This window comes from Mustela lutreola, chromosome X (genome assembly GCF_030435805.1).
Source record: "Mustela lutreola isolate mMusLut2 chromosome X, mMusLut2.pri, whole genome shotgun sequence".
NCBI classification, from domain to species: domain Eukaryota; kingdom Metazoa; phylum Chordata; class Mammalia; order Carnivora; family Mustelidae; genus Mustela; species Mustela lutreola.
In genome coordinates, this window is record NC_081308.1 from 26506265 (window position 1) to 26528840 (window position 22576).

The window sequence follows — 22576 nt, forward strand, 5'->3', positions numbered from 1 at the left end:
GAGAGCAGAGAGCTTTCAACTCTTAATCTCAGGTTCATGAGTTCGAGCCCCACGCTGGGTGTAGAGATTACAAAATAAATAAACTACCGAACAGACAAATAAGGAAGGTGGCATGGAATGCTGGCTGGGCCAAAGAGCAGACATCTCTACACTTTGCAAATAGGTGCCATAGTGTTTCTGGTCAAGCGTCCTCTTCGGGTGTAGAAGTGTGGGCGGAGGAGGTGGGAGGGGGATTTTTTTTTTTTTTTAAACATTCCTTTTCTGAACTTCATGGACCTGCTCTGGGTTGTGTTTATTTGGATTTTGGAGACAGTATGCCTGGGTTTGAAGCCCAGGCCTGCCATTTCTTAGCTGTGTGAGCTCGAAATGGTTACATACTTGACCTTTCTGGATGCTGGTTTTCTTATTAGAAAAATGGAAATCCTCAAAGTATTTTCATCACAGTGTTGATATCATGATTAAGTGAATTAATACATCGTAATACATTTGGTCTAACATCTAAGAGCTGGATATTCTCAGCTATCATTAGAGAGAGGTAATGCATTTTTGTATTGTCCAACATCTTTAACTATGGTTTAAAATATTAATTATGCTTACTGAAATTATGAAATGGACTCCTGGCTTCACAGGTAATACTATTGCTGTTGGGTTTTCATTGCACTAGTTTTATTTGCTGCTGTAATAAATAACCACAAAGTTAGTGGCTTAAATAAACGTATTTCTTGCTGTTCTGAAGGTCAGTGTTTTATTCCTTCTGGAGAAGACGATCTATTCCTTGCCTTTTCAGTTTCTAGAGACTACTTGCATTCCTTGGCTCCAGGCCCCGTCCATCTTCAAGGCCAGTAATCACATCTCTCAGACCTCTGTTTTCGGGGATCACATATCCTTCCCTTTCCCTTATAAGGACCCTTGCCATTACGTTGAACCTGCCTGGATAATACAGGATACTCTCATCTCAAGATATTTTTTTCTTTAAAGATTTTGTTTTACTTTTAAAAAAATTTTATTTATGTATTTGACAGAGAGAGATCAAAAGTAGACAGTGTGGCAGGCAGAGGGGCAGGGGGAAGCAGGCTCCCTGCTAAGCAGAGACCCTGAAGTGGGGCTCCATCCCAGGACCCTGAGACCACGACTCAAGCTGAAGGCAGAGGCTTAACCCACTGAGACACCCAGGCGCCCCTTAAAGATTATATTTTTAAGTAAGCTCCACACCCAGCTTGGGGCTCGAACTTAAACCCTGAGATCAAGACTCACATGCTGTACCTGCTGAGCCAGCGAGGCGCCCCTCCCTCCCAGGATCTTTGATATAATCACGTCTGCAAAGCTCTTTTGCTTTACAGGTTCTGGAGATCAGGACTTGGACTGGTGGAGGAGCGTTATGCTGCCTACTGCTACACTTAATGAATAGTTGCTGCATTATAAATTGCTAATGAGTTCTTGTCTGGTGCAGTGGTTCTTGATGGGGGATGACCTTGTCCCCTCCCTCACCCAGGGGATATTCTGATTGCCGGTGACTGAGGGTGGGTGGACATTTGGTGGGCAGAAGCCAGGGATGCTGCTAAACATCCTACAACACGTGGAACAGCCTCCACACCCAACAAGAAAGGATGACCCCACCCGAAATATCAGTAGTGTTGAGGCTGAGAAATCCTGATTTAGCCAGTATCCCAATTTTTTCATGACTGTGTTTTTCTCCTTGATTATTTGATTCATTATGAGACAGTACCTTACAGATTATAGGAAAGGTGATTTTAGCTAATTGAATTTGGGCTTTACCAAACCGTGTTTCCTATCATTAAGCAAGTGTAATTTTGTCTGTTAAGACAAAGAACCTGTCCTTTATGAAGATTCTTTTAGAAATGTAATGATATAAGACTGGAAAATGCTCTGGAAATAAGAGGCAAATTCATTTTAGACTCAGTGTTGTTTTTTTTTTTTTTGTAACTTTCATAACATTGATTTAAATAAAACATTTATTTTCCTTTTTGTGGGAGGGGAGGGAGTATGACTATAACTAACTGCAGAATTTTCTCCGTGGAGGATTTGTGAACCTTCTAATGAACTTCCCGATGTTCTGTATCCATCCATCCTGTAAGTCCCCGATTTTGTAAAGGCAGTCTGTATTTTGGAGTTTCCTTGTGAGGCTGTAGATTGAAAAATTATTTGATGTAGGTGAGGAAGCAATGTAAAACAGTCTCTGTTCTCTACCTGACCGGAAGACACAGGGCTGCGCACCATCTCTCTTAGAGACCTGAGAAGGGAAGGAAGAAGAAGCTGTCTTTGCATTAATTGATGAAGGTGCTTTTACCCAGAGCTGTGACTTTCTCCCAGCAGCTGGCATCCTGCAGCTGGCTGAAAATCAACCAGTCCCCTGGAGATGGCAGTAGCAGGCAGGGATGGAGATCTTTCGGCAACCAGCCACAGCCAGAACTGCCGTCTCCTGCTCCAATCTTGGTCTGTGAGGACAGGCAGCCATGATGGATCCTTGTGGCCGCAGAGGGCTGATTTTGCTGGTGGCTGTTAGAGTGAACCTCCACATTCTGTGTCTCAGAAGTTTAGTTCTCAAGTGCTGCCTTCAGTCCTTTTTGAACAACGTCTTGTGTAAGTGAATGAATACATAAATCACATTCCTGGTGCTGATTAAGGGCTTCCACATTTGAAGCCCTATCAAATCTCAGGCACCGTATTAATCGGCACTGAGGTGCAAAAGATTGTAAGAGCGAGTCCTTGGGCTGGAGAGGTTTAAAAACACACAAATCCGTGATTTCAGCATAATCTTCAACCACCAAGTAACCCAGTCCTGTGAACGCCAGGGCATCAGCTTAACCCAGCCAGAGAGGTCAGAGACACTTTACCGATGAGATGGTACGTGGGCTGAGTTGGAAAGAAGTTAGGCAGGTGAAGAAAGATGAGAACAGTGCTCCAGGGGCACTTGGCTGGCTCAGTTGGTAGAGAATCTGATTCTTGATCTCTGGGTCGGAAGTTCCAGCTTCATGTTGAGCATAGAGATTACTTTAAAAAAAAAAGAAAAGAAAAGAAAAAAGAAAGAACAGCTCCAGGCTGAAGACACAGCATGAATGAGATAGACGGTGGGACACATAATGACATTTGCTATGGTACAGGGTTGACACATGAAAGCCAGGGTGACCGGGGAGTTAAGTAGCAGCCCAATCAATCAAGTGCTAAAAAGTAAAAATGCTTTGGAATTAAGTATGTTGGTGGTATGCAACAGACTCATCTAGGGGGTCTTGTTTCCAGTGGATTTCCTCACTGCATCTGTGGAGGTTTCTACACACCCTGCCAACTAGTGGACCTCATGTTGGAGTTGACTTAATCATGTTCCTCCACTCAAAGCCCACTGTCGTCTCCGCCTGGGCAAAGCTCTTCCCTTTCATGCTTGCTTGTTTCTCTCATTATTTACCAGTGTTTTCCCCTTTATCCCTGGCCCTCCTTTATCCATTCAAAGTGAGTTGAAGTACTCCCATTCCACTTCAACTCTGCTCCCCACTCTGTTCATGGATCTTTATTTGAAAAGAAATAGTGTATTTAAGAAGACATATTCGTGTTAATTTTACATAAGTGTTATTGTGCTCTAAAGCAAGGCTCTCCCAAATTTTGTCTCTTTGTTTTTTCTGCCTTTGTCACACTGCTCTGAGTACATCTAGTTCCTCGTCCACCCCCCCCCCCCTTTTTGAAGTAGGCGCCACACCCAGCATGGAGCCAGTGCAGGGCTTGAACTCACAACTCTGAGATCAAGACCTGAGCTGAGGTTGAGTCAGGTGGTTAACCGACTGAGCCACCCAGGTGTCTAGTTCCTTGCTTCCAACTGCAGTGTGACTGCACACATTTTGCTTATCCAGTGTATCATGGTGGATACATTTTTTTTTTTAATCCTAAATCCTTCCATGGCAAATAACTCTTTGAGGAACATCCTTATTCATACCCTACTACGGATCAGATGAACACTTTTCTGCCCCTGCAAAGTCCTAATTCCATGAGTCTGAGGTGGGTTCCTGATAATTTTTTAAAATTAATTTTGAAAAAAGTAATCTCTACACCCAACGTGGTGCTCGAATTCATGATCCTGAGATTGAGAGTCACGTGCTCTTTGGACTGAGCCCGCCAGGCACCCCCAGGGCCCAGATAATTTAAATACAGTTAGGCTGCTATTAGAGTGAGGTGATACAGTGAGAAGAAAGCAAACAATGGTTCTTTGACTGTGGCATGTATTAGAATCTTCTGGGTGTATTGGAAGACACCGATTGTTGGACTCAGGTCTGACCTCGCACTTGCACGAACCCAGGAAGTAAATGCCTCCTTAAATGTTGCCTAATCCTAGTTATCCCCATGCCCAGAGTTCTTGATTCAGTAAGCAGGTAAGTCTTGGAAGCCGGTCTGAGAATGTGCATCTCTAACAAATTCCAAGGGGGTACTGCTCCTGCTGGTTCAGGGGCCACACTTTGAGAACCCCCGCTTTAGGACCCTGCTCTTCAAAATGTAACCTGCAGACCAGCAATACCCAGGACACCTAAGAGTTTATTCGAAATGCAGAATGTTGAGCCCCATCCCTGATCTACTAAACAGAATCTGCATTTGAGCAAGATCCCAAATAAAGTTTAAGAAGTACTGCTTTAAAAGAGACATGGAGGGTACATCTTTGTACCAAGGGAATTAATTACGAGGATGCTCCCGAATTTCCTGAAAGCAACGAGGGGATACTTTTCAGGGAAGCTAAGGACTCAGGGTATCTCATCTGGAGGCTCCCCATGTCTGTTTGCCTTTTACTTGGGGGTGTGAACTGTGATCACTTGGCTAGAGTATGGTCTAATTTTTCTACTACAAAAATATGTTTTGAGAAATTATATTGACTTCCTGTTTGATGCAGTTACTAAAGAGAGACCGCCCCTGGGTAAGGCATGAAGGGCAGCTGGGCTGTCTCCCCACCTCTTTATTTCTGTCCCAGGACAAGGAAGAAAACGGTCAGAAGATCTCCCCACTTTCAAAGAGTGTATCTGGCAGGCCTCCAGGGCTGGGCTGAGGGGTGAGGTCAATCCACTCCTCAGATCCGGTAAACTGAGGCAGCTCATGATGCAGGGCGGCTCAGAAACAGGAAGACGAAGTCTGTTCTGCAGCAGAAGGCTGAAAGCTGTGCAGATAATACACTACTTGACATAGCTTAGAATTGCCTTGGGCAGAGAATAAAAAGTTATAAATCCCGCATACACAAATAAGCAAACCCGACTACCGGTGTTCAGAAACTTCTATCTTGTTGCTTTTTTTTTTTTTTTTTTTTAAGATTTTATTTATTTATTTGACAGAGAGAAATTACAAGTACACTGAGAGGCAGGCAGAGAGAGAGAGAGAGAAGGAAGCAGGCTCCCTGCTGAGCAGAGAGCCAGATGCGGGACTCGATCCCAGGACCCTGAGATCATGACCTGAGCCGAAGGCAGCGGCTTAACCCACTGAGCCACCCAGGCGCCCCTATCTTGTTGCTTTTAAGAGCATCAGAATGATGCCTTGTCCAGAGAAAGGAGCCTTGCCTAACTTCTCTAAGGATCTAAGACACAGCCCTGTCTGAAAAGAATATGTTACAGGTCACTTATGCCTCGATTAAAAAACGAACCCCAGAAAACCACACCCCTCTGTTGCAGCTCGCTCCTGACGCCCCAAGCACACACTGGCCCAGCGGCTTGAGCCGGGAGCAACAAAGGAGGAAGCGGGCGGGGGCGGGGGCGGGAGGAGAACGCGGTAGATACCGTTTCAGAGACTATCCATTCCTGCCTCTAACAACATATAAACAGATTCCGTGGATGAAATTCCTCAGAACAGTGACTCCTCTTGAAAAAGATAACACTTGTATCTTAACTCCCCTCGTAGGAGTCAAGTGGAAACATTTCTGTGCAGACAGCGGAGGGTGATGCCTCTTCAGGTTAAGCCCACAAGGAGTTTTCTGCCGTGCACGCTGTCGAGGGAGTGCTGAGCAATTTAGCGCTCACGCAACACGGCTTCAGGGAGAGGGTATTAGCGCCCCCAGCAGGGCAAAGGAGGAGATGCAATGAATAAACGGAATAAACTCTCCGTGGCTTAGGGGGCATCATTTTATGACTCCGCCCTTGCTCGCATTTCCCCACAGCCCGGATTATATCCTCCGTCTTTGCTCTTCTAATCTCCATCCAGAAGTTTTCCATGATCCAGCTGATGTAAGTCTCTCTTATATGAAGCCTTACTGGATTCCGCCCATCCCCGTTTACCAACTGGAATCCTCTATCTGGCTCTTAACACACGTTATTTGTTTCTCTAATCCAAAGCCTGTGCCTCTCACTTTGGGAGGGAACATTTTTTTTTTTATTGTGGTAAAATATACATAACATGAAATTTAATCATTTTTAGGTGTACAATTCAGTGGTATTAGATGCAGTCACAACTCTGTCCAGTCATCACCATTATCCATTTCCAGAACTTTCTCATCATCCCAAACAGAAAGTCTATACCTATTAAACAATAACTGCCACCTCCTACCCCTGGTCACGTCTATTCTACTTTCTACCTCTATGAATTTGCTTATCCTTGAGCCCTCGTATTAAGTGAGATCATACAGTATTTGTGTGTGTGGTTTTTGTTGTTTGTTTTTAACTGTATATTACTGTATTCAAGTTTCACCCATGTTGTAGCATGTGTCAGAATTTCCTTTTTAAATCTGAATGATGATATTCCACTGCATGTGCATGTTGAATTTTTGTTTGTTTATTTAAGTAAGCCTTATGCCTAAGGTGGGGCTCGAACTCAGGGCCCCAAGATCAGGAGTCACATGCTCCACCAACTGAGCGAGCCAGGCATCCCTGTGTACATCACATTTTGTTTATTCACGCATCTGTTGATGGACATTTGGGTTGTTTCCACATTTTGGCTCTTGTTACTAAAGCTTCCATGAACAGCTTTGGGTGTTTTTTTGTTTGTTTGTTTGTTTGTTTGCCGTGGGTGTGCAAATATTTGCCGTGGGTGTGCAAATATCTGTTTGTGTCCCTGCTTTTAATTCTCTGGGGGTATACACACACACACACACACACACACACACACACAAGTAGGATTGCTGGATCATAGGGTACGTGCATGTTTAAATTTTTGAGCAAGTGTCCTTCATTGTTTCAGTCTACATAGACAAAGAGAAAAAAACAAGAGTCCAACTAATAATGTGTGTGGTGTCTGGTTAGAGCTCGCAGCTAAACTCCTGGAATGATATCTACTGACAATTCAGTCCAGTCGATCCATTCCAAACTCCTGCTCTGACCAATGCATCCGCTCCAGGCTTGGGGGGCTCTAAAAGCAAAGGGGCCATTTCGTCATGTCTTTGGCAGAATAACTGTGACCCCCACCCTCTGCTACTTTTTTTTCTCTGCCTCTTGGGTATCCTTGCATTTGTTTTGTGCCCTAAATGGCTCTCCTAGTTTTAGTTGTCGACTGTTTGCTCCCCGATTCCCCAGGAGGAGCACAGCACTTTATTTTTAAAGATTTATTTGACAGAGAGAGAGATCACAAGTAGGCAGAGAGGCAGGCGGAGAGGTGGGGTGGGGAGGGGTGGAAGCAGGCTCCCTGCTGAGCAGAGAGCCCGATGTGGGGCTCGATCCCAGGACCCTGAGATCATGACCTGAGCCGAAGGCAGAGGCTTAACACACTGAGCCACCCAGGCGCCCCAGCACAGCACTTTTTATCTCAAGATGCCTTCCTACCTCCCCCATCTCCAGCCCCCACTCTATAGCCTTCTGCCGCCTCGGAGTCATTGACCATTGGCCATTCAGAGTTTTCAAACTGCTCAATAAGTAGCCTTGCTGTGATCAAGACTGTTGGTGGTCACCAGTCTGGCTCTTCTCTGTGCTGGGCACGCAGTTAACCCAATTTCTCAGCCACCCTTGCGTCTGAGTGGGATGAGACGTGGGATGGTATGACTGAGTTCTCTGTGGAATTTGGGCCCAATGGATGTATGCCACGTCGAGGCCTAACCTAGGCCCAATCTCGTCTATATGTCTGTCTCCTCAGCTGTTAACTAGCTAGCACCAGAGCTACTGGAGACACAAAATGAAAGTCTCTGGGTTTCTGAGTCGTCATCTGGAGGACAGAGGTCCAGGACAGCTGCTCGGACAAGAATGTCCACATAGCCTTTGGGGGAAGAAGGAAGAAACTTGATTGTGTGAAGCCACTAAGATGGCCCTACTCTGGTGAATCCATTTGCATTTCCAGTTTTACAACTCGACTTTTTTTAAAAAAAAAAAAATTTTATTTATTTATTTGACAGACAGATCTCAAGTAGGCAGAGAGGCAGGCAAAGAGAGAGAGGAGGAAGCAGGCTCCCTGCTGAGCAGAGAGCTGGATGTGGAACTCGATCCCAGGACCCTGAGATCATGACCTGAACCGAAGGCAGAGGCTTAACCCACTGAGCCACCCACGTGCCCCTATTTATCTATTTTAGAGAGGCGGGAGGAGCAGAGGGAGAGGGAGAGATAGAGATCCAAGCAGACTCCCCGCTGAGTGTGCAGCCAAAGGGGGGTGCAGTGGGGCTCACTCTCAACACCCCCATCATGATCTGAGTTGAAATCAGGAGTCAGATGCTTAACCTGACTGAGCCACGAAGGTGCCCCCAAATATTTCATTTTAGAAGGAGAGAGAGAGAGAGACAGATTGACGGGAGAGAGGCAGAGGAGAGAGAGGGAGAGAGAAAGGGGTTGCGGAGGGAGAGAGGAGATGAGAGGGAACAGGGAGGAGGGGGAGAAAAGAGGCCAAGAGAGGAAAAGAAAAAAGTGCAGTATCAAGAAACAGAGTCATAAATACAGTCAGGTTTTCCGGTGTCTGCTCAGTTCTCTTATCAGATAGACTGCACTGCCTTTCAAGGGAGAAACAGGAGGCCGTCTTCTTCCTGTTAACTGCGGGGGTGGTGTGAGCTGGACATTATTACATAGAGTTTATTCTAGGAAGCCGGTAGTTTTTCAAGTATAATTTGAGTGGGAAACACTGCATTTCTAAAAGAATTATTTGCATGTCAGGAACTGGCAATAATTTTGAAGTCCCTGTTCACACTGTAAAACCTAGCTGTTTCATACTCACAGGAGGAGACATCTTTCTTTCCTTTGTTAATGCACGGTAATGAAGGTGTGAGTCATTGTAGGCACATTCAAACAAGGATCAGCAAGAGGCAAAAGCCAGTAGTTATGACAGATAACATGGGGAGAGAAGGGCAAGACACACGTTCTTAAACCCCGCTTCTGCCTAAACAAGCACGAAGCTAATCTGGCTCAGCGGGAAAATACAATGAATTGTAATTAACGAGGTATGATTCAAAGAACTAATCTTTCTAGCGTCAAAGTGTGATCCTTCTGAGAATGACGAATTTGAATATAGAAAGCAAAAGAGGGATTCTAAGTAGTGAGACCAAAAAAGTGGCTTTAAAAATATTCGTTAGAGGGCACCTGGGTGGCTCAGTGGGTTAAGCCGCTGCCTTCGGCTCAGGTCATGATCTCGGGGTCCCGGGATCGAGTCCCGCATCGGGCTCTCTGCTCAGCGGGGAGCCTGCTTCCTCCTCTCTCTCTCTCTCTGCCTGCCTCTCGGCCTACTTGTGATCTCTGTCTGTCAAATAAATAAATAAAATATTTTAAAAAAATAAATAAAATAAAAATATTCGTTAGAAATGACCACCATTATGAATATCTGGTTACTACTAGAACTATGCTCTTTATTGAGACATAATGTAATGCCACTCCTCTGCTCCCCGATGCGGGACTCTGGCTTATTGGTAAGGTGTCCATCAGCTTTTACTGTAGACTACAGTGAACGAGAGAGGTGTCCCTAGCTCTCTCACTTTGGGGTCCTTATTGTGTATCCAGTGGGCAGAGTCTCCTGGGGACAGTTGGTGGGGAGACAGAGGCAACTCCCCACACTTGCATTAAAAGACATTTGTCTCACTTATCACCAATCAAGTCTTAGCCAACACCCTCTCAACCACAAGCAAGGCCAAGAGGGTGAGTCACAGTTCCTCCCTTTTCCAGTACCCTGCATATGGCTTGTGATCTCTTTCCCCGACCCCTGAAAAGCTCTTTTCAACCAATTGAATTAAGGTGCCCAATGAATGGAAAGCATATAGTAAATACTAGCTTTTTTTCATCGACTCATTCGTCATTCATTCATTCATTCATTCATGTATTTAATGTTTATTGAGGTCCTGCTGCAGACCAGGTACCAGATGCTGGGCATGGAAGTGAATAAAACGGACAAAAATTTCTGCCTTCATACCAGTAGGGGGAGACAGATAATAAAAATAATAAGTATGTAAATTGTGGAAAGTATTAGAAGGTGATGTATATGCAGAAGAAACAAAGTAAGATAAACAGAATTGAAGTTTTGGGGGTAGGAGGAGGCACGCCACTGGGATAACAATAATTCATTACTCCTATTGTTTTCAGTGAAGCCAGATTCCTCCAGCCCACAAAGCGGGATTTATGTCTCCCCTCCCTAAGCCACCACTACCATGACAACCTAGAACCGTGTCTCAATGATTCTAGATGGTCCATCTCCCACCCCAGAGAAGGCTAAGCTGGATAGTATTATGTTTTGTGTAGGTAGCCAATCACTATCACGCATCTCAGCATCTCGGGTGTCACGTGATCGGCCAAGACCAGGAAATAAGCCTCTGTGCGCAGTGCCCGCTCTGGTGTGGCATCTGCCCCCACCCCGGGGTCGCAGAGCATGTATTGACTGAGGACCTGCTTTCCCCTCCCTTCTTTTCATGTGAGTAGTATATCATTCCTCATGTCTAGAAGTACTTTTTATGACACAGTTTGATCCCTGGCATGGTCTTTTCCTTTTCCTTGCGATTTCTGAACAATTCCATTATTTTAGCACATTTAGTTAGCTTCTAAATTTCCACTGTGATGAAGTTACTTACTTACTTACACATGAAATTACTTACACATGTCACTTTGGACATCTTTGTGGTTTTATCCTTAAGCTAACTTGCAAAAATGGGTTCAGAAGAGATGCATAGTTTTAACATTTTTTGAAGCAAATTTACCAAGTGCCCATTAGAAATCATGGATTAGCCCCACCTCGCAGGCTATGTATGTCCTGTATTCTTACCAGTGCTTGGGACATCATTCTTTTTACTTTATTAATTTGAAATATGATGCTTGATATCTCAGTAATGTTTTCAGTTGCCCTGTCTTTGTAAGGTTTACTGGTATTTGGATGTCTCCTTTTGGAAATTGCTCATTTTTCATTGGCGCCTTTATCTTTCTTTTTGATAGCTAAGAGTTCTTTTTTTTTTTTTTAATTTTATTTATTTATTTGACAGAGAGGGAGAGAGATCACAAGTAGGCAAAGAGTCAGGCAGAGAGAGAAGGGAAGCAGGCTCCCCACTGAGCAGGGAGCCCAATGCAGGGCTTGATCCCAGGACCCTGAGACCTTGACCTGAGCCAAAGGCAGCGGCTTAATCCACTGAGCCACCCAGGTGCCCCGATAGCTAAGGGTTCTTTAAGGGTCTCAGCTTTTTTCCACCATATATGTTGCAGCTACTTTCCCTGCTTTTAAAGCTGTGCTTTAATTTTATTTACAGATTTTCTAAAAGAGATGTATTGATGCTCTGGCACTTAAAAATTTCAGTTAAATTTGTTATGGCTTTTTCCCCATGCTTTCTTGATAGGTGCTTTTTGCACTTAATTATGTAAATATCCAAATTATGTAAATGTCCAAATTCTCTTCATTTTCTATATTTTTTCTAACATTTAGGTAAATGGTAATATCTGGAGTTGATTTTTTTAGAGGTTTTTTTTTTTTTTTTTTTTTTTAGAATATTTTATTTATTTATTTGACAGAGAGAGGACAAGTAGCGGGAGCGGCAGGCAGAGGGAGAAGCAGTCTTCTCATGGAGCAGAGCGCTACTGAGTGCACTCACTGAGCACGTGGGGCTCCATCCCAGCATCGTGGGATCATGAACTGAGCCAAAGGCAGCCGCTTAACTGACTGAGCCCCCCAGGTGCCGCTGGAGTTGATTTTTGTGTATGGATTGATGTAGGACTCCTACTTAACTTTTTCTCAAGTGCTTGTCTGATAGTCTCAGGACAACCTCTTCAATAATTCATCCTATCCCTACAAATAAAATACACCAAAAATATCACATAGCTATTGTAGAATTACTTAGAGATACACCTATGAAACTAAACAATATGGAGTTGCTATTTTGGAGCCCAAAATAGTAGAATATTGGCAAGCCCATACGACGCAACCTAATACTAACCCGTGGCAAAGTGAAATTTCCATTTTTTAAAAAGGTGATGTCAATATTTGAACAATTGGAAAAACAAAACAAGCTCTGTCAAAAAAAAAAAAAAGATGTCAGTTGTGTGTAATCAAGACATTTTAGCTGGCAAGAATAAATGAGGCGAGATGAGGTGAAGTCAGTGAGTGGGGTTGACGCTCGAGCATTTTTCCCCCTAAAAATAAACATAAATGCTGCACACTGCATTTTTAAAATATAATATTCTTTCCCCCGCTCGTGGACTTCTGGGTCCACTTCGCACCAGCTGAGTTGGCTCGCTGAGCAGAACTCTCCTTGTAAGATCTTTCCTCCTCTCTGTCTTTTCCCTGCTGGCCTCATTATTAAAAATGTGCTACTGTCAGATATAAATGATGTTTCTCGCTAAGTACGCTCAATAGCATTTCCCTTTCACTCTGTTTTTCCCCCAAATCTCACAATAAGCCATCTTGCCTTAGTGAGAAAAAGATCCCAAGCCTCTGACTATTCCCAGGCTCGAGAGTTGGCATGACTGGCAGTCTGAGGGATTGATTCATAACCTTTGGGCACTGAGGCAATTATAAGTTGCCCATAAGCTTTGCTGGACTGGCAGATCAAATGAGAAACTTGGGCATCTAATTCTGGGTCAGCAAAGCTCTCCTTTCCTGATGCCATGCGAGAGAAGAACTATAACTCGAAGAGGGAATTCTTTAGAGAACAATGACAATATTTCTATTTTCCCTTCTCATCATCATGAAACATGATGATGATTACTTCTTTTTTCTTCTCTATCTGTGCCCAAAATTGTTTCGCTATTTCTGACCTTCAACATTCCTTCTACAGCCTTTCCACTAATCTAGGAACAGGGGCAGAGAAAGGCGAGTTTCTGGTGTTTGAAGAAAAATGAAAGTCAGAAATAGCCCTTGTAAATCAAGGTTTCAATATTTCCATTCCCATAATCCTGGGAGTTGTCAATGATTTTTATTTTCACTAATGAGGCAATAACTCAAGAGCTGGTCCTCTTCTGTCAGGAGACAAATATTATGAAACAGAACTGTCATTTGTCTCCGAGCTTTGCTTTATGCAGAGGCGTATGTGTATAAGCTTGTAAGAAAAAAGGGCATTTGCTCAGCCAAGAGAGAATGAGCTGTAATAGACTGATTACTAAATGGGTTATCGTAAAAATCTCAGTACTGGAAAAGAACAATAAAGGTCAGATGGTTCAGACTTCTGTCTACAATCATGCTTGTTCAGAGCTTAAGGGCCAAGTTAACCAGTTTTTGAAGCTGCTAGACACTATCACCATGCAATTGTATGAACTCTTTCTTCACAAAATGTTCGATGACACATGGATTTTCAAATTGATTGTCTTTAGAATTTTGTGACATTGAGAAAAATTGTAGATGTCCTAGGCTAGGTTATAATACTCTTAGGAAAATGATTGCTTCTCCAGAAGCACGACTGGTTCACTTTTCAGTTTAGTTTTAGCTGTTACTTACTGGCTGTGAGAAGAGGACACTGATCCCAATATCCTTGGGGATGATGGTTAAATTACTAGCCCTCCAGGGACAGCACATCCCTGTTTGCCCTTGGGGAGTCCCCCGTCCCTTTCATAGACAGGAGGCTTGGTCCTGTGACTTCCTTTGGCCAATGGGACATTAGCAGATGGAACACAAGCAAACACTAGTAAAGTGCTTATGCTTTGGGGTTTGCCTACTCTTTTGTTGCCTTTTTTTAAAAAGATTTTATTTATTTGAGAGAGAGAGAGAATGAGAAAGAGCGAGCATGAGAGGGGGAAGGTCAGAGGGAGAAGCAGACCCCCTGCTGAGCAGGGAGGCCCGATGTGGGACTCAGTCCCTGGACTTCAGGATCATGACCTGAGCTTAAGACAGTTGATCAACCAACTGAGCCACCCAGGTGCCCACTTTTGCTGCTTTTAGAATCCAATTTTCATGTGAAGAAATCTGGGCCAGTCAGCTAGAGACTCAGGGCTCGGTGAATAGCCAACAGCAACTGCCAGTGCGTGAGTGATGCCATCTTGGAACATTCAGTCTCAGTTGAACCCACTAGATAACTGAAACTACATGAAAGCAGGGCCAGCAGAAGAACTGCAGAGCTGAACCCTGCCCCAATTGCTGACCTACAGAATCAGGAGCAAATAAAATGACTGTTGTTGTAAGTCACTAAGTTTTAGGGTGGTTTGTTTTGAAGCAATCAGTAACTACGGCATTCCTGATACATGGTGAAGCCACATTATATCTCTGGGGTTAGGTTTCCCAGTAATGTGTAAGGAAAAAAAATCATGTAAAGTCAAAATTGCCATTGGCTATCCCTTAGGCAGTTACCGTTTACAATCAAAGCTAACATTTTCCCCTCTGCTATTGAGAGAGATTGTTAATTTTCTTTTGAGCCCTAGAGGAAATAATTGGCTTGTGTTTGGGGCCATTGTTATGGGACACACACATTCTGTATCTTTAAATATTCACTTTCTAATCCACTGGATCATCACTGAAATCATTCATGTCTTGCAAACGCTCCAACCCCTTGTCTGTCTCCCTGTCATCATGTTCTCCTAGCAGAATTCTTAACACTGGATATAGTTAATTATCCATCTACTCCACCATGAAATTTGCTGGAAAAAATGATACAACCTCTGTTGAGGACTCGCTAAATTTGTTACTGCAGATCTCTAGCAAGCCTTCAGTAGACCTGGCTAATCCTATTATATTTCTCTTGTAAATTCACTTCCCAAATCTGCGACAACTATTTCACACTTTCTTCTCTCTTCTTTTATCTCCAAGATCCCCCCCCCTTCTTCCAACACTGATTTTAAGTGTAAGATTCAATGATTTTTGACAAATGTATACACACGGGAACCACTACCAAGGTCAAGATAGAGAACAGTTCCGTCATCCCACAAAGTTCTTTTCATGCCTTTTCAGTAGACATATATCTTCATTTTTCTTAAGTAAATACCTGAAACGGCGTTGCTGGGTCAAAGTGAGCATAGAGTTGTTAGAATTTACCACGAAATCTAAGAACAAAGAATTTTGCAAGCATCACAATCAGCAGCTTTGTAGTGAGTGTCTCTGGCACACAGATACAGGCTTCCTTCTTGCCATCCCAGGCCCAGAGCACCTCAGTGAACTTTGAGGTCATCCAGGGGACCGTACCCTCTCCAGCAAGGTCTGAATCTCTGAACCCGTGCCTTTCTCCCAGTTTGTTCCTTCTTGGATTCCTCTCCCAAAGCCTTAGAAATAGTGGCTGCTTCCTTCGTTGCCATTCCTATAGAGCTAGTTTCACTCTTCTTAGTAGTAGTCACGCTAGTTAATAATAACTTACACTAAATTTTCCCACTGCAAATTATGGTTGTGGCTTTTGTCTCCTGAGTTAATGCTGGTTAGTGTACCCCGCGTCACCACATCTCTCCTCGTTCTCCTCAAGAACATGTGCTGAAACATCCACCCTTCCCATTTCTACTGCTGACAGCCAAGCCCAAGTCGCCAACATGTTGGAACAAATGCTTTCTGTCTGGTTTTTCTCCTTTTCCATTATCCTGTTCCTAGACTTCCACAGTCCATTCATATGACACATAAGAGCCACAGTGAGTGGTCTCTTTCCTTTTTTTGGGGGGGGAGTAAGCTCTATGCCCAATACGGCACTTGAACTCACAACCCTGAGATCAAGAGTCACATGTCCTTACTGAGCCAGCCAGGAGCCCCCACTGTGCTTTTAATGTAAATTCAATTATGTTACTGCATTGCTTAAAACCCTCCTCTAAAGACTTCCGGTTTTAGCTTAGAGGTGTAGAGAGCTGGATGAGAGTCTCTTCCATCCATACAACAAGGAAAATCTGGACATACTGGAAATTAGTGATTTTTCTTGGATGAAACAGAAAACCGAGGTTATAGGGCAACCACATTATCTAAAATCTGAGGAATGCCAAGTTCTTGCAGGGAGGTAGAGGACCTGAACATTTAGTGATCCGGGTCAGATGCTCCTGGACTCCAGAGAAGCTGGTAAGAGAATTCGGCCAACAGTTTTTAAAGAATTGCTCAAGGCCAAGTGTGAGCTAGTTTGAAGATGTCATTCTCTTGCAGGATTTTCCTCCTCAGACCCCACCAGGCATTCAAAGGGAAGTTAAGGGACGATGGTGACAAAGCTTGCATCAAGCTGGGACTGGCACAACACAAGTAGTTATTGTAGGGCACTGGTGAAAAACCAGTGTAGTGTGAAGAGAGAAAAAAAAAAAGCAACTCTACCTCCCAAGGAAAGGCAAGAATATGTACTCGGTCGGGTCGCCTGGCTGGCTCAGTCCGAAGAGCATGTGACTTGATCTCTGGGTTGTGGGGTCAAGGCCACACTGGGTGTAGAGATCACTAACAAAAAACATGTAAATAAACTTAAGAAATAAAGAGCATGTACTAAGCCAACACTATAGCTGGAGAGTCAGTGCCCTTGTGAGACTCAAGAGACTCTAAGTCTGAGGCTTAATCAGACCATATGAGACTGCTTTTGTCTCCTGGCCCTCACCACAGGTCAACAAGCATCAGGTAAAACTAACAGTGCAAGAGAGCGGGCTGGGAGGGGTGGGGGTGGCAGGGGTCAGACTTGGGAGAGGCACACACTCTCAGTGAGAGACACACACTGTCTGTGAGAGACACACACTGTCTGTGAGAGACACAGTCTCAGCGGTATAGCACAAATGGGAACTCCAAGGCTGGAAGCAGCGACATTGAGAAAGTAACTCTGGCAAACCAGCCCACATCAAGTATTTTGCAAATGACCTTGTTTATCTTTTTGTTGGATCCCTGGAATGTGGAACAGTACTGGCGCTTAGTACATCCTCACTAAACTTTGAATGAATGACCCTCTGTTAGCTGCTACATCCAGACACTAACGGAGAGAACATCAGATTCATATCTCACTGAATGAAACGGTTAGAATCATCTGGTATTAAAATACCAATTTATTTAAATTTGAATATATTCAAACAAATAATATTTAAATAATTATTTGTCTATTTGATTCTTTTTTGCTTAACATATATAGTTTAACTCACATAAGTTAAATGAATAGGTGATGAAGTTCCACTGCAATATCTTTATTTTTTTTAAAGATTTTATTTTATTTCTTTTTATTAGAGAAAGAGTGTGTGTGTGTGTGTGTGCATGCAGGGGTGGGGTTAGAGGAGCAGAGGGAGAAGGAGAGAATCTGAAGCAGGTTCAATGTCCAGTACCGAGCCCTACACGGGGCTGGATCTCACGATGCTGAAGTTATGACCTGAGATGAAGTCTGAGAGTTGAGGGACGCTTAACTGTCTGAGCCACCCAGACACCACTAAAAAATAAAATAAAAGATTTTATTTTCAAGTACCTTTACAGCCAACGTGGGGCTCAGACTTACAACCCTGAGATCAAAAATCACATGCTCCACTGACTGAGCCAACCAGGCACCCCAATATCTGTTTTCTTTAAACAGTGACCTGTACCTTAGAAACCCCTTTCAAGCTGCAATCATGCGGGTTACATGCTGCTGGTAGCTGTATCTTAACCTAAAATGATCGGTTTTGAAAATTATTCAAATGAGGGTTTGATCAGGGAGATGGCCTCATTCATAAACAGCTGGCCAAACAGGGGCGATGAATGAAAGCAGATCTAGAAGAAGCAATCTCACTCTATTGGGGATCATAATAGACATAATCCCTGAGTCTTCATTCATATATAAAATCTGTGGGGATGGGGAGCCTTGGGAGGGGTTCCAAATGTCAACAAAGTAACCCATCTTTGTTTCTATATCGTCTTAAAGGTTAATACTTCAGCTCACTGGGCATCTTTCTCTTTATCTCTAAATTGGTAGAATTGGATCAATGACCTCTGTGGCCTATTCAAATTGCTTAAAATTGCTAAAGAAAATTTTAAAAGGGGCACCTGGATGGCTCAGTCAGTTGGGAGTTTGCCTTCAGTTCAGGTCAAGAAACCAGAGTCTCAGGATCGAGCCCAGCATCCGGCTCCCTGCTTAGAGGGGGTCTGCTTCTCCCTCTCCCTCTGCTCCTCCCCCCTGCTTGTGCTCTCTTTCTCTCAAATAAATAAATAAAATCTTTAAAACAAACCCTTCATTATAAAAAAAGAAAATTAAAAAAAAAAAAACCCTCTAGCCTAGATAGTAGCATTACCTAACTGAGAACCATACTCCATTCGCTAAACACACAGACATACACACATCTATCTTATTATCTTCTGGTGCATTTGTCAAATGCCTTGTTTCCTGTCTTCTGTGTTTTGTGGTGTGCATGCATGCATTTGTGTTTGCTCATGTGTGGGGGTTTTAGACTTGGCTCTATGCTTTTTATGTGGCAAAAAATCATTCTGATAGTCTGAAACTAGACTTCGATTCTCAGGGCACTAGACTTCACATCTACATTGGAAACATTCTGCTTTTGATATTTAGGGGAGTAAGAAATAAGAATAGAGGGGCACCTGGGTGGCTCAGATGGTTAACATCTGCCTTCAGCTCAGGTCATGATCTCCAGGTCCTGGGATCGAGCCCCATGTTGGGCTCCCTGCTCAGCGGGGAGTCTGCTTCTCACTCTGCCTCTCCCAACTGCTCCTGCTCTCTCTTTTTCTCTCTCTCTCCCTGTATCTCTGTCTCAAGTCAATAAATAAAATCTTTTTTTTTTAAGATTTTATTTATTTATCAGAGAGAGAGAGGGGGAGAGAGCGAGCACAGGCAGACAGAATGGCAGGCAGAGGCAGAGGGAGAAGCAGGCTCCCTGCCGAGCAAGGAGCCCGACGTGGGACTCGATCCCAGGACGCTGGGATCATGACCTGAGCCGAAGGCAGCTGCTTAACCAACTGAGCCACCCAGGCGTCCCAATAAATAAAATCTTTAAAAAAAGAAATATGAATAAAGAAAAATGAAGTAGGACTACAAGTTATGTTGGGCAAAATTCTCTTTAATCCAATACATTAGGAACTCATTGGAGGTAAGATTTTATATCTGCATCCCAAAAAAATTATGTTAGCTTCTTATGTCAACTAGCTTGCATACAGTTTTAATCATATTTCAAGGATTTTATTTATAAATAATCTCTACCCCCAATGGGGAGCTCAAATTTACAACCCTGAGTTAAAGAGTCACATGTTCTACCAACTGAGCCAGCCAGGTACCCCTACAGTTTTAATTTTAAAAACTCATACTTTCTTGATTGATAAATATATTCATTCAGTAAAATAAACATCTGTGGAACACTCACTACGTGCCACCTGTTAGTTTCAGTTATGGATAATATATAGTCTCTAATCTTAAGAAACTCAGGGTGGAGTGGTGTTGGGATCGGGAGAATAATGTAACAAACTAGCATAATAATTGTTTGAAAATTCAGTAGGGTGATAGAATGTTGCTCTGTAAGAAAAAAATTATTTTAGAAAAAATGTATAAGAATCCAAATTATCTTTTCATTTATTATTACCCAAGACTTAACTTACAGAGAACACTGAGAATATAGAATATACTTATTTAAGGGATGAGAGTCTAATTTTATTACTTTTTTACATTCACAAATATAATTTATTTTTGTCCTGGTTTTATTCCCTTCTTCATTTAGTTATTTTTAAAATTGAATTTTACACGCCCATAGTCGAAAGCAGTGGTTTTCTCAAAGTATGGTCTGCGAACCCCTGGGAGTCTCCAGGATACTTTCAGGGTATCTGTGAGGTTAAAATAATAATACCAAGACTTTATTTGCATTTTTCTCTGTGTTGTAAATGCATTCATGGTGCAAAAGCAAATGTGGGCAAAACTGCTGACTTCTTAACACAAATAAAGACACTGACAACAAACTGTACTAATAGTCATTATAGTCTTTATGTCCACATAGTTGCCCCCAAAAAAGGCAATTTCACTTACAGTGTCCTTGAATATGCAATAAAAATGGTTAATTTTGTTAAATTTCAACCCTTGAACACATACCTTTTTAATAGCATGGAGACTACTTAATTAAAAAAAAATGCAACTAATAGAGACATACTACAGTGTTGCTGTGTGGGTATTTGGTAGATGTTTTCTCAAACATGAATGAAGTGAGTCTGTCACTGTAGGAAATTGAATTGACAGTGTTTGTTACCAATAAAAACACTAGCTCACCTTCTTGTTTTGTTTTGTTTTGAAACAGGTCCGTGTCTCATGAATGGTAAGGAGTTTGTGAGGTGCCTTAGACCCAAAGACCTTTGGAATTTGTTGAAAGACAACTCAGTTTCCATGAGAAACAAAGTACAAAGATTGGTATGCAGTTCTGAGTGTCTTGTAAATAAATCCAGATGTGATTACTTTCACGATCCTGTGATTTGTAAGTTTTGCAGGTAGTTAAATGCATCATGAGTTTACCCACATATTCTGTGCCTTTTCTTGGAGGAATTTCAGTTGTTCAGAGCAATCAAGCTCACAGGAGAAGAAATCACTTGCTTACCACTTGCCCTTCTCTGTGTGCACTAGTTTACAAGGATGCCTCTCACCGTGAATATAGATGCCATTTATAGCTATTCAGTGGGGTGGTCAAAGTATGGGAATACATCCTATGGAAACAGGCTGAACTGCTGGCAGACAAACTTTAAAAAACCCATATGTTACATTTATAAAGTTAGTTTACAACAGTTTTCTAGTTCAGAACTTTTATGATATTTTTAAAATGATGTATTTCCTCATTACATAAATAACACATACTCATTACAGAAAATTTGGGCAAGAAGAAAAAGTGTAAAGAAGAAAATGAAAATGCTCCATAATCTCACTATCCCAAATTAACTACGGTTAATAATTTGGTGGGTTTTCTGCCAGGCTTTTTTCACATCAGAGCCCGGCAGAGCTGGAAGAGACCTCGGAGATGATCTCATCCAACCTACTCATTCTACAGATGAAGAGAAGCCATTAGAAGTTTGACTTTATTTCTGGGTTTGTTTCAAGTCACTTAAGCAAGGATGGTCCAGTTATGATAAGGCAGCGCATTGTGCAGTGCAGATAGATTTGGAAAAACCCTGGATTGTATCATGGGTGCAAGCCATCACAGAGGGCTAACCCAGCCCAAGATCCTGGCTCGGAAGGCCTTCCTGCTTTGGCCCTTGCCTGCGGTGATGTGACGTTTGGAACTACAGCAGTCATTTTGTGACCTAAGGTGAAAAACCTGAGGACAAAAAGCTCACGCACTGAAGGTGACAGAGTGTAATAAGAGAAGGAATATGGGTCTTTAATGATACAACTGAGCAGCCAGACTACCCCTAGTATTGGCCACCCTCAGATCTCTTGGTGAGAAAAGTAAATACTTCTCTTGCTTCGGTTCTTTAAGTTGGATATTCTTTTACTCATAGCACCCCCCAATCCAAATTCGTAAGTTCCGTGACCTTGAACACATTCAAGTATTAGCTATTCTCTGCTTAGGTGCCTTCATTGGTAAAAGAGAGATAATACACACAAACATTTTACAAAATTATACACACTCATTTGTATTCTATTTCTGCCCTATAACTGTCTATCATGACATTCTCCCGTGTTCTTCAAAATATTTCTATAAGCACAGTCTTTGATGGCTATGGAGATGTTTGTCATATGTTTCTTTCCAAACGCCCCTATTGTTGGGAGTTACATTGTTGGCAAATGTTCTTTTGTATAGGGAAAGGCTGTAATGTACATGAGTTTTGTACCTTTTCTTCTTTTTTGAGAATCAATTTCTAGAACTGAAAATACTGTGTCACTTATGATATCAAAGCCACATTGCCTCCCCTCTGTCTTTTACAGACTTAACCTTGCTATTAAAAGCTATTAAAAGTATACCAGGTGTACATGAGGAGTGACTGGCTGGCTCAGTCAGCGGAGTGTGTGACTCTTGATCTTGGGGTAATGAGTTCAAGACTCGTGTTGGGCGTAGAGTATGTATTTATGTATTTATGTATAAATACATACATAAATAAATTTTTTAAAAAGATTTTATTTAACACAGCGAGAAAGGGAACACAAGCAGGGAGAGTGGGAGAGGGAGAAGCAGGCTCCCCGCTGAGCAGCGAGCCCAAAGGACTCGCTCCATCCCAGGACCCTGGGATCGTGACCTGAGCAGAAGGCATACACTTAACAACTGAGCCACTCAGGCACCCCAATAAGTACCAGGTGGTGGGTATTATAGAGGGCACGGATTGCATGGAGCACTGGGTGTGGTGAAAAAATAATGAATACTGTTTTTCTGAAAATAAATAAATTGAAAAAAAAAAAAGGCATACCTTAGTATGGAAAGCTCTTTTAAATAAGGGATGCATT

General features: G+C 42.7%; 1 long non-coding RNA gene across 1 annotated transcript in view; it reads left to right on the plus strand.

The window, feature by feature from the left end:
• Positions 1–20602, plus strand: part of LOC131820895 (uncharacterized) — a 75525-nt gene extending 54923 nt beyond the window's left edge. Inside the window, exon 4 of the long non-coding RNA XR_009349822.1 lies at positions 20448–20602. This is a non-coding gene — a long non-coding RNA (uncharacterized LOC131820895). The remainder of the gene's footprint in view (positions 1–20447) is intronic.
• Positions 20603–22576: the final 1974 nt, after the last annotated feature.